The 12,001-nt window shown below is 44.6% G+C and overlaps 1 pseudogene; it reads left to right on the forward strand.

Moving 5' to 3' along the window:
- Window positions 1-758: 758 nt before the first annotated feature.
- Window positions 759-12,001, forward strand: part of LOC131817686 (zinc finger protein 850-like) — a 73,560-nt pseudogene continuing 62,317 nt past the window's right edge.

A 12,001-nucleotide genomic window follows, 5' to 3' on the forward strand; every position in this document is an offset into this window, starting at 1 on the left:
AAGGCAGATAAAGGAAAAGCTCTGAAATCCTGTGTTACTTTGAAAGAGACATTTGCATTTATAAAGGAAATTTCAGTCTGTCAGGTATTTCCCTTTGTGTAGCAGAAAGAGGGAGAGGGTGTCAGTCTCCCAAAACTCTGATGTTGGAGAAGGCTGGGCTCAAACTCTGCTCCCAGCCCTAGCCTTGGTTCCCCTGCTTGACCTGGTCACCTCCCCAGTTCCTTCCCAGCAGGGTCACCTGTGGAGTTTCAGAAAGGATCTTCTCTACTGGGCTCCCCCTCAGATTCTGTCTACACTGTTGTGTTAATTAAGGGCTCCAGGAGATTCTCAGGGAGGCCAGGGGGGAGTCTGAGGGCTTTCGGTAGGTTTCTGAGAGTGGATTTCCTGCTTTGGTCCTGGAGAGGTGACAGGGTCTCTGCTCTGTGAGTCTGGGAGAGTCGGGTCCCTGCAGCCCGCAGTTCCCATGCTGACGCTGAAGTTGTGAGTGGCGGTGGGAAGGGACCCCTCCCCCCCCACAAAGCAGGCGAGGAAAATGCAGCGATGGGTGTCCTCATGGGAGCTCACAGTTTCTGAGCTGCTCCTGACACAAAGGACTGGGAAGTTGGGCCTTTTCTGCATCTCCAAGTCCTGCCCGTGGGCAAGCGCTGTGGGGACAAGGAGCTCTGTTTCTGGATTTCAGGGCGTTTTCTCCTGATGCAGCTGTGATTTCCCACAGATCCCTCATGAGGACAGAATCTAGAGGTGGAGGTGAAGGCAAAATGGCTGGTTCTCAGGTGAGCCTGGTGTCCCCGCAGAGCCATTTCCTCTGTTTCTCCACAGACCCTCGCGTTTAGAAGCTGCAGATGGGGATGCCTTGAGTCTGGGTGCTTCTGGCTTCTGTGTTCACCTGTTTTTCAGAAGTGATACTCATGGTTAGTTCTTTAGAATGCTTCTCTATGTCCCAGAGCGTTTTGTCCTGTCCCCAACCTGGCTTTGATAGGGCATCAGCTGTTGTCACTTTGAATTAAAGTCCCATGAGGAGTGACAATATTCCATTGGTGGCAGGTCCGGAGGGAAAGGTGTCAAGTTCGGGATTCCTGTGGCTAATGAGGTCTGGTCCTGGGATATCAGAGAGGGAAATCATTTCTCATTTGGGCTCATCTGGATTTTCAATCAGCTGTGTGCAGCTGGGGAGAAAGGAAATTTAGATATGAACGTGGTGGGCATGAGTCCAGAAAAATGTGGAAAGTTCTCATTCTAAAATATGAGTGTGTGCATCTCTCCACCTTTAGCATGTGAAAGTCCACTAGAGGAGGGTACCTGAAAATCTCAGTCAACTAAGCTTGGACTGTTGGTCGTAGTTCAGGTTGGGATCTCAGGGTCCTGGGCTGGTATCCTCACTTCTGGCTCTGTGCCCAAAGGGGAGTCTACTTGACATTCTCTTTCTCCCTCTTCTGCCGGTCTCCATCTTTTCTAAAGTATAAATAAATCTTGGGGACCAGGGTGGTTCTGTTGGCTAAGAGTCTGCTTTCTGCCTCCAGCTCAGGTCCTGAACTTGAGGCCCTGGGATCCAGCCCCACAGCAAGCTCCAAAATCGGCCAGCACCCTCCTCTCCTGCTGCTCCTCTACCTGTTTGTGCTCTCTCTCTCACTCTCTTTGAAAGACATACAATCTTTTTAAACAATTGTATTTATTTGTAAGAAAAGAGTAAGAGCACAAGTAGGGTGAACAGTGGGCAGAGGGAGAAGGCTCCCTGCTGAGCAAGGAAAGCCCCCACCAGTGTGAGAGACATTCTTGAGCCAAAGGCTGATGCCCAACTTACTGAGCCACCCAGGCATTCCAATAAATAAAATCTTTAAAAAGAAGGTTATATAGGGGCGCCTGGGTGGCTCAGTGGGTTGAGCCTCTGCCTTGGGCTCAGGTAATGATCTCGGGGTCCTGGGATCAAGACCCACATCGGGCTCTCTGCTTGGCATGGAGCCTGCTTCCTCCTCTCTCTCTGCTGCCTCTCTGCCTACTTGTGATCTCTGTCTGTCAAATAAATAAATAAAATCTTAAAAAGAAAAAAAATTACATAAATCTTTAGGATTTAAAATTTAAAAAAGACTAAACTGGCTATTTCTAGCACAGGGACACTGTGCTGTCTCAGTGTAGTGTCTCTGTCAGTTGCCTGGGGCCCCAAGACGAGGGTCCATGATTAGCTGGAAGCCCATCCCGCAGCACTGTCAGAATTCCCCCGAGGCAGGACAAGGCTGGAGAAGTTAATTGAATACCTAAAAGACCAGCAGGCAGAAGGGCACAAGAGAGCTTGTCTGAAAGGAACAGTGAGTAGGGGTGTTTCTTAAAGGGGAGTTATGGGGAACATGTGGAACCTTCCCAGTTTTGGTCATCATGCTTGGTTTCAGAAGCCCATTGGTTCATTACAGCCTTGGGAATGTTAAGGTGGGTCCCCCGCTGGGCCTGTCTGGACTCAGCCAAGTGGTCACTGGGGGCCCTTGCTCCACTCCTTTGCTCAAGCCTGCTTACCTAAAAGCAGCCTCTACAGATCCTATAGTGATTGAATTGAGCATGTATATCCAGTGTATTTTCAAAATTAGGTTTATATTCTGACTTCCTGTTTCCAGTCTACAGAAAAACACCAGCAGTGGTGTGTCCTTTGATGTGCATTAGGTACTGAAAGCAGTTTGTTTCCATTGAGCTGATGTAAACTTCTTTTATTGGCTTGGTGCTGTCTGCCAGATCCTCCCCTATAATGTTCCTATTTTCTCTCCTGTCATTTGTAAGGAACCTAGGATACTGAGGAATATGCAGGAACTATCCCATTGCAGGTATAAACTTCATTCATCTCAGTTTCTCTTAATTGTAGGTTTCTCTCTGTCTCTGACTCTCTCTCTCTCTCTCTCTCTTTTTTTTTTTTTTTTTTTTGATTAAACATTTTCTCAGTTGAGAGAGAGAGAGCACATGACTGAGGAAAGGGGAAGAGGGAGAAGCAGATTCCCCACTGAGTGGGGAGCCCAACTCAGAGCTCCATTCCAGGAGTCTGGGATCATGACCTGAGCTGAAGGCAGACCCTTAAACAACTGAACTATCCAGGGACCCCTTGCTTAGGCTTTCTGATGAGGAGAACAAAGTCAAAAGATGTGTGAATAGGGCGCCTGGGTGGCTCAGTGGGTTACACCGCTGCCTTCGGCTCAGGTCATGATCTCAGGGTCCTGGGATCGAGTCCCGCATCAGGCTCTCTGCTCAGCAGGGAGCCTGCTTCCTCCTCTCTCTCTCTGCCTGCCTCTCTGCCTACTTGTGGTCTCTTTCTGTCAAATAAATAAATAAAATCTTTAAAAAAAAAAAGATGTGTGAATAAAATTAAATTTCCATCAACTTCAAGTCTGTTTTTTTTTATATATAATATTTATTTATTTATTTATTTATTTGACAGAGAGATCACAATTAGGCAGAGCAGCAGACAGAGAGGGGAAGCAAGCTCCCTGATGAGCAGAGAGTCCAATGTGCATCTCCTGATCCCAGATCCCAGGGATCATGTCTGAGCTGAAGGCAGAGGCTTAACCTACTGAGCCACCCATGCACCCCTCCAGTCTGTTGATAAATACCTGAAAAAGGCAGAGTAGGACATTCCTCAGGGAACCCACAACTGCCTCAAGGTTAATATTTTGTTGGATGCAAAAAGCAGCCTTAACTTGACACTAGCCAGACCTCCAGCACCTTGTAATTCCTCTTTAACATATGAAAATTGCTTTGGAAACTTCTTGAACTCTATTTCCCAAATGTAGCTTGGCCATCATCCTTCAGGCTTGTGGCCCACTGATAGATATCTGGAGGGTCTCCTGACTAAAGTGTTGCTAAATAGTGAGTGGCCTTTTCAAAACTCCAGCTGGGAGGCCCTGAGGGTCCTGGAAACTTGCTTCCAAATTCCTTAGAGCCTCCTGCTATCCCTCACCACCTCCCCACCTGACAGCATAGAACCAGTCACTGCTCCCGTTCCTCTCCCCTTGCGTTAGGACCACAGTGTTTGTACCACAGGTATCTCAACAATTCCTTCATTATTCACTCCAGAAGCCCAGTATTTCACATCAGAAACTTGTCAGGAATTTCTTGACCATTGGCTCTTCTCCCACATCCCAATACTTTGCACTGGACAAGGAGGGTTGTCATCTCTGTGTAGTCGATAGAGTTGAATTCTGGGAGTGAAAGTTCTCAACCAGGCAGCTCCTTGCCACATAGGTTTTTCTTTAACTCCACACCCATGTCAGAGAGAAGGAAAGGTCCAATCTGGTTCTAGGTGGTGACACTTTCTGTTTCATTTTAGGGACCATCGTGAACTGTGTCAATGGCCACTTGGTGACTGTGTTTTTTTATTACAGGGACAGCTGTCCTTCAGGGATGTGGCCATAGAATTCTCTGAGGAGGAGTGGGGATGCCTGGCCCACTCTCAGCAGGAATTGTACAGGGATATGAAGCTGGAGAACTATGGACACCTCCTCTTCTTGGGTTAGGAAGACTCTTTCCAGATTTCCCAACCCTCACTGAGGGTTTTGTTCTTCTTGTGAAGACTGTCTCTTGGGAGATTTCACTTTGAATGAGGTGAAATCAGATCCAGGCAGAAAGGGAAATAAGTAGGGGCTTGTAGATGGAGAGAAAAATCTTCATGATGCTTCCTTTTCAGCCTTGGCTTCTCCTTCCTCAAGGTAACATCAACCCTGATGTAGTTGAGTGGCAATTCTAAACACTTAGTGGCATAGAATGGTGCTTCTCACATCTTAAACTGAAATTTCCTCTTCTTATTACCATGTCTACTACTTGGAAGTGGAGGTCAGGATGTGAACATTGTAAATGCCTCCAATATGTTCTAAAGAAACTGTTGGGCCATAGCTTTTGGGAAACCATTTTCTAGAATTCTACAGTGTCCCCTCTTTGCTGAACCCAAGCCTGATGGAAAGTTAGAATTGACAGCAATAGTCATTTTCCTTTTTTCTCATAAACAGGTCTCCTTCTGTCAAAGCCAGTCTTGATCATGTTTTTGGAGCAAGAGAAGCAGCTCTGGGATGTGAAGAGAAAGGAGACTGGAGGCTTCCATCCAGGTATGTGGGAATGATTGAGGCAGATGACAGAGGGGAGATCCAAGTCTGAGGGAGGAAGGTAGACCTTAACCAGTGGTTTGATTAGTTCTCTTTGAAGGAATGTCAGTTGGAGACTTGCCCAGTTTTATGTCTCTCTCTTTCCCAGAGGAACGTCTGCTCTCCAATATTATCAAGTTCTTGTGTTCTCTAGGGATTCTCCTTCAGCTTCAGTGATGGTCTGTCACATCCACAGGGAGGGCCAGTAGACTCTCCTTGGAGTGGGAGAGCCTCCATAATCCTCCTCCATTGCTGTGAGGGCCCTGGGGAAGTCATCCTATTTCTGAGGACCTGTACGCTACAGACTTTGTCAATTCTGGTTTTCATCATGGGACAAGTAGATCAGCGTAGTTGTATGCACACTGGGGTTTGGTGGGGAAATTCCTGGAACACTGGAGACAGATTTTTAATGTTTTCTGGCTTTTGCTTTCTAATATTATGGAGGGTTTAATCTTAGTCTTACAAAATTGAGTTTCAGTAACTTCAGATAACAAAGCACCGCCCTAAAATGAGAAAATGTACTGCTTTATTTCCCTTCAAAAGTCCTTTTCCTTTTTCTTTTTCTTTCTTTCTTTTTTTACATATAGAAATTTCTACTCTATGAGTTCCATTCCTCAGTGGTGAAGTAATGTAATGTCTCTATTTGTTTCCTAGAATTCCTACATAACAAATGCTACTGGGGAACTAGCACATTTAGAACTTGAACTTGTAGACTTTAATAAAGTCTCATTTATTACTTTGTTTTTTTAATAATTGCATCATCATTTGATTCTCTCTTGTGTGAACTTCTTGTGACTTCATCATGTGTGTTTTCACTTTTTCATTAGTTCTACATGAGATATATATCTGAATTTTTTACATCAAATGTCCTGATATGACATGGACATGTGTTTATAAGAAGTGAATTAGACAGTTAGTAATATTTCCATATAGTTTGTTTAAAAATTTTATTTCTTGGGGAACCTGGGTGACTCAGTGAGTTAAATCCTCTGCCTTTTGCTCAGATAATGATCCCAAGGTTCTGGGATCGAGCCCCGCATCGGCTCTCTACTCTGCGGGGAGCCTGCTTCCTCTTCTCTCTCCGCCTGCCTCTGCCTACTGATGATCTCTTTATTTATTAAATAAATAAAATCTTAAAAAAAATTATTTCTTTGAGTCACACAGAGAGAGAGAATGAGTGGGGAAAAGGTAAAAGAAGAGGGTGAAGCAGACTTCCTGCTGAGCAGGGAGCTCATTGTGGAGCTGGATCCCATAACCTTGAGCTCATGTCCTGAACTGAAGGAACCTGCTTGACTGATTGAGCCCCCATGTACCCCAGACCTCCATTTTGAAATATCCTTGTGTTCAGTAATGCAATGTTGCTTCATTGGAAACTAATCATGAGCTTTTTCTTCTACTTTCCTCAGAATGTATTAGAATTTAACCCCAAATATTAATTTATTTGTTACAGGAAGAGAATTTTCAGCTCAGTATATTTCAGGACTATATGAGTATAACTCAAAATGAATGGGCTTTATGCTTTTTGCCAGTAAATTATGTGTGTCTTTGTCTTGTGTTTGTATGTCACACATATTTACCATGTGACCCCTACTTTTTCTCTCCTTGCGGAGTGGTCAGTGAATGTTGTACTATGTCTTGATGAGTTGTCATCAAGGTAGAGTTAATTTTGGAGTGCCTGGGTGGCTCAGTAAGTTGAGTGTCTGCCTTGGCTTGGGTCATGATCTCAGGGTCCTGTGATCAAGCCCCGCACCAGGCTCTCTGCTCAGTGGGGAGCCTGCTTTCCCCCTCTCTGCCTGCCTCTCTGCCTACTTGTGATCTCTCTCTGCCTGTGTCAAATAAATAAATAAAAACTTCAAAAAAGAAAGATAGACTTAATTTTACCATGTATTTGTTGGTGAATTTTATTCTCTCTGCATGAGAGAAAGACTTTTAGAATTCATAGTAATTCTGAAGCATTTTATACCTCTGTATCATGTTTCTGTATGAAATTCAAAACATACATTTTATCTTTAATTGTGGCATTAATACCCATGGTAGGCCCTGGTACTTTCTCATTGGCTTTTGTGTGTTCTGTGAGTATTTTCATTGTGGTTTCCTTGGAGATTCCTTAAAACAGCTTAGCTGTAAATTGAACCATTTAAAACTCATAGTGTCAATTCCATAGAAATGGAATTCTTCCTGTCCCCACCCCTGCACCCACTTTGCTACTGATGTCACAGATTCTTTTTGTTGTGTACTATATGACCTACATTGATGATTTTTACACTTTTTTTTTAACAAAACTGTGGGGGCCTGGGTGGCTCAGTGGGTTAAGCCTCTGCGTTCGGCTCAGGTCAGATCTCAAGGTCCTGGGATTGAGCCCTGCCTTGGGTCCTCTGCTCAGCAGGGAGCCTGCTTTCTCCTCTCTCTCTCTTTCTCTTTCTCTCTCTCTTCCTGCCTCTCTGCCTACTTGTGATCTCTGTCTGTCAAATAAATAAATACAGAAATCTTAAAAAAGTACTGTAGCAGAAATAAACTGATTGATATCTCATTACAACACTGCAGGTTTGTGTAATTCTCTACATATTTATGCTCAGCGGAGAGCTCTGTGTTCTCGTGTGGTTTCAGTTTCTCAGTGGAATCCTTTTATTTCATTGAGAGCGTTCCTTTAACGGTTCTTCTAGGACAGATCTACTGGTAAATGTGGAGGGGTCTTTACTTGGGAATGTCTTCATTTCTACATCTGTGGAAAAGTGTTCTACCCAGTAAAGTATTCTTGGTAGTATTTTTTGATCTTTCAGTACCTGAATACATTATACCAGCCCCATTCTTGTTGGGACTGCTGGGAATCCCACTATGTCCTTCTAGGAGCTCTTGCACAAGGTGAAGTACATTTGCCATGCTGTTTCAAAAGTCTCTTTTCATCTGTGGTGTTTGATGGGTTAATTACAATCTGTCACTGGATTCATGTGTTGCCCTTTATCCTATTACAATTTAGCAAGCTTGAATTGTCTCTTGTGTCCACAGAGGTCACACTCCTGTCCTTATGGGGACCCCTTGTTGGAAGCCACGGCATGGTTGGGGTCGTGGATCAAACCAGGCCCTGACTTATGCCTCCTTTAAAGGCTGAAGAGCCAAACAAAAGGCTTAGGTTGATAAAGTCGAGTAGCACTGAGAAAGGGTCTGTGCTATGTGTCATGTGCTCACCTACGTGACTTCCCACATGTTCTCTCTACAGAAGGGAACAATGTGATCAGGGTCATAAATTCTTAGTTGGTCCTTGTTGTTCCTGTACTTCCATAACCCACTCCCTGGTTGATTGTAACTTCTTGTATCAATAGTAGCTAATGGCATTAGCCGTGATTACCTGGCATCACAAGATTTGTTTGTAGTTAATGTAAGACTTGTTATAGGAACTTGTGGTTATCTAGCTAGATACTGATGTATTACTCCTCCTATTGTGGTCTGCCTTATAAATGATTATAAGATGTGGAATAAAATCGGCACTGTTGGACATCCTCCTCAGTGCTCCTCCTGCCCCCATCTCTTTGTCCCTTAATTTCTTTTCACCATCTTCTTACTCTCATGTTCCTGGTCAATTTGTCACACCGGGTACCACAGCCCCTTAATGTGCATATTGGACCACTTGTCCCATGAGTCCCTCAGACTCTGTCCTTTTCCACCTATTTCTTTTGTTGTCCTCTCAGTAGAGAATTTAGAACAGGTGTATTTAAGAGTTCTGATTCATTCTTGTCTTTCAAGTCTGTTGCTGATCCCTTAGTATATTTTTCAATTCAGTAATTGTTCTCATCGGCTCCCAATTTCTGGTTCATGGATATTATACTTTCTGTCTTTTTGGGTTTATATTTTGGTTATGCTTCATTTTCCCAATTATGTTTCATCACCTGTGTGTGTTCTCTTCTTCCTCCATGAGGATCTTTATGATGGTAATTTGAATTCTTCCCTGTGAATTTTTTTTGGGGGGGGGCAATATATGAGTCTTTATTAACTTAGGGCTAGTTTTGGTGATTTATTTTGTTCCTCTAATTGGAGCATATTTTTCTGTTTCTTTTTATGCCTTGTGATCTTTGAGTGGTATTTTGGAATTTAAGAAAATAGCCTGTGGATCCAGAATGACAAACTTGCTTTCTTCAGGAAAACACTAATAATGCAGTTTTGGGTTCTGTCACACATGTCCTGGGCATTTTACCAAGTCTGTGTTACAGTAATTTCCTGGTTTCAGGAAGGGGAGTTACTACTTTAGAATGAGTGATCCCCTCCTCTCCCTTTGCCTTCAGCTCTGTCATCTCTTCCTTATTTGAGCAAAAGCTAGCCTTCTGCCTGAGTAGCCACCACACTGCCTCCAGAGGTGCTCTCATTCTCTGTGTCTTTCTTGTCAGGCAGGTGAAAACCCAGATTATTGAACCTTCAGGTCACTCATTTGTCTCTGCACTGAGGAGAGGAAGGAGTTTTCTCATAGTGTTGCCATGGAAGTTAGGGTGAACAGCCTTGTGGGAAACTGTCCCATTCTTTCCTTGTCTCTTCAATGTCTCTACTTCATTTGTACTTGTGTGGGCATGCTGTGTTCTCCTAACTGGTTTCTGGAGCATTCTAAAAGGTTATTTGGTCCATTATTTTCTCCATTGGGATGCAGAATCCTGGTGGTTCTTATTTCTGTTTCCGTCCTCAGATGGATATTATTTGGAAGAGAAGAGAGACTTGGAAGTGGAAGAAGCCAAGACAGACTCTGTTAGAGTCAGATTTAGTAATGAATAAAGGAAATGTGTGTTGTGTATGTTGTGTCTGTGTGTCCCAACACTAACATGACCACAAGCATAGAGGGTTTCTGAGAGTGACTTCTGTGGGAATAGCTCAGGGTTGACTTGGGACTTAGTTCCTGCAGAGGTTGTCCAAACTTCCCTGGGTCAGAATCACTGGGAGCACTTGTAAATCTTGGGTAGCTGTGCCTAGCCTTGCATTACCATGTCGGTGGCTCTGGGGTGCAGCCCCCCACCTTTCCTTTCTTACCCAGTCTCAGGTGGCTGTCTAGGGACTAGACCTTGAGAACCTACATCTGGGGACACATTCATAGTTGTGTTCTTCAGGGAAGGTAGTAGCCCATGGGTAAGGTAGTGAGATACTCAGTTGTGTCGACTTGGTTCTCCAGGAGAGAATGTGGACTCCTGTGTGTTGGGCCTTTCCTGTATTGTACCTTGGATGTCTGATCTTTTGTGTCTAGTTCCGAGGATTCAACCAGAAAACCACTCAGCCTGTATATTAGTGGTGTGGGCTAGAATGTTCACTTTGAAGTGTCCATTCATGGAAGCTGTTTGTGTGTGGATGGCTGGGTGAACCACTGAGTATCAAAGAGGGAAGAGAACCCAAACACGAGCACCTTCTAGAACGGTATATGTTCTGTGTGCCTCCTGTTCCTGTGTAGGGCACCCAGATTCAAACCCTGACTCTACCAATAGTGAGAGGCTCCCTGTACCTTCCTTTATCTAAATCATTTCTTTCAGTGAAAGGACAGTAGTATTAGCCCTAATCCATGGAATCTCGAACATTGAACATATTAATAGATAATTCATCAGTAACCTGTGGGACATACAGTGTATGCTGTATGCAGAGGAACGTGTCAGACACTAGTGAATATTTTGAATATTGTTTTTAATGATAAAAAGTCACCCACAAGTCATGTTTCATGCTGAATCCTCTCTGTTTGAATGAGAATAGTGCACCTTGTTAAAAATAATAGCCCATGTGCATTTGAAACGTGGAAGTAATCTGATGCCAATTTTCATTGGAATACTGTGGAATTGCTCACTCTTGTATCTGTGCCTTCTCCTTTAGTGAAATGGCAAGAAGGCAAATTTGAGTGGTTCTATTCACCATCATCTGAATGTAGCCAACTGTTTGGCATTCCTTCTAGAGGTATCCCATGGAACTCGGCAGCTTCTGGTGTTAAAACATGTGCGATCATTTTGGATATAAAATTATTCTCTATGAGCACAGAAGGCTAGACATCTGTCCATGGGTATGTGTGGACTCCTGAGTGCCTTCCAAACCTATGCTGGCAACTCTGTGATCAGCCGGGGCCAGAGGTGATGCTGCACATGTGGCAGGACCAAAGGCCATTCTCTGTTGCTTGGCAGGACCAGAGGCTGCACTCTGAGGCTGCTCAGATTAACTGAGGAGGCTCCCTGCTCATGCAAAGCAAGAGGTTATGCTCAGTGCTTGGTCCATGCTGCTGGCTTGGTTTTCTCCCCAGAGGCCTGTTAGAGAGGCTCTGAGGTTGTCTAGGGTCTCTGTTCAGGCTTCCAGTGGGGCAGTATTGGAGGCTAAGATCAGCCATAGGAAGTGACTTAGAACTTGCAAAGCTACCCATAGAACAGAGAATGTTCTAGTTCAAAGCGTTGGCTGGATACTTAAGTCAGTCATAGATGCTGACAAATCTCCTTATCCAGGTAGGTTCATTTCCTCTCTGCAAGTGGGCAGATTCCCGTGGATCTCTAATTCGTTGCCATTAGAAGTTGGAGCACTGTCTGGTCTGGCAGCTCTATGATCTGAGCACTGGTTGCTGTAAGCCCTGCCCACCTTCTCCGTGTCCATAGGGTCCCCAGTGGTCCCGCAGTACAGACGCCCCCCGGGAAGCTGAAGGCAGATGTGGAGAGGCAGAGAGGTGAGCTTTCACTGGGCCACCCAGGAAGTGGTTTGCCATTTGGGGAATGCTGGATGTCCACTCTGGGCTGTCTTTTATCCTGAAGCCATTGTAGTTCCTTCTGGTCCCTGCTAGTGGCGCACTGTGTTGGCCTGGGAAACGCGCGCTGGGATCCACGTGAAATTGCTCCTTACCCTTCTATGGTTGTCCTTCTTGGTCTCTGGGGTCCCCGGATGCTTCAGCCTCACGCTTTTGT

This window comes from Mustela lutreola, chromosome 16 (assembly GCF_030435805.1).
Source record: "Mustela lutreola isolate mMusLut2 chromosome 16, mMusLut2.pri, whole genome shotgun sequence".
NCBI classification, from domain to species: Eukaryota; Metazoa; Chordata; class Mammalia; order Carnivora; family Mustelidae; genus Mustela; species Mustela lutreola.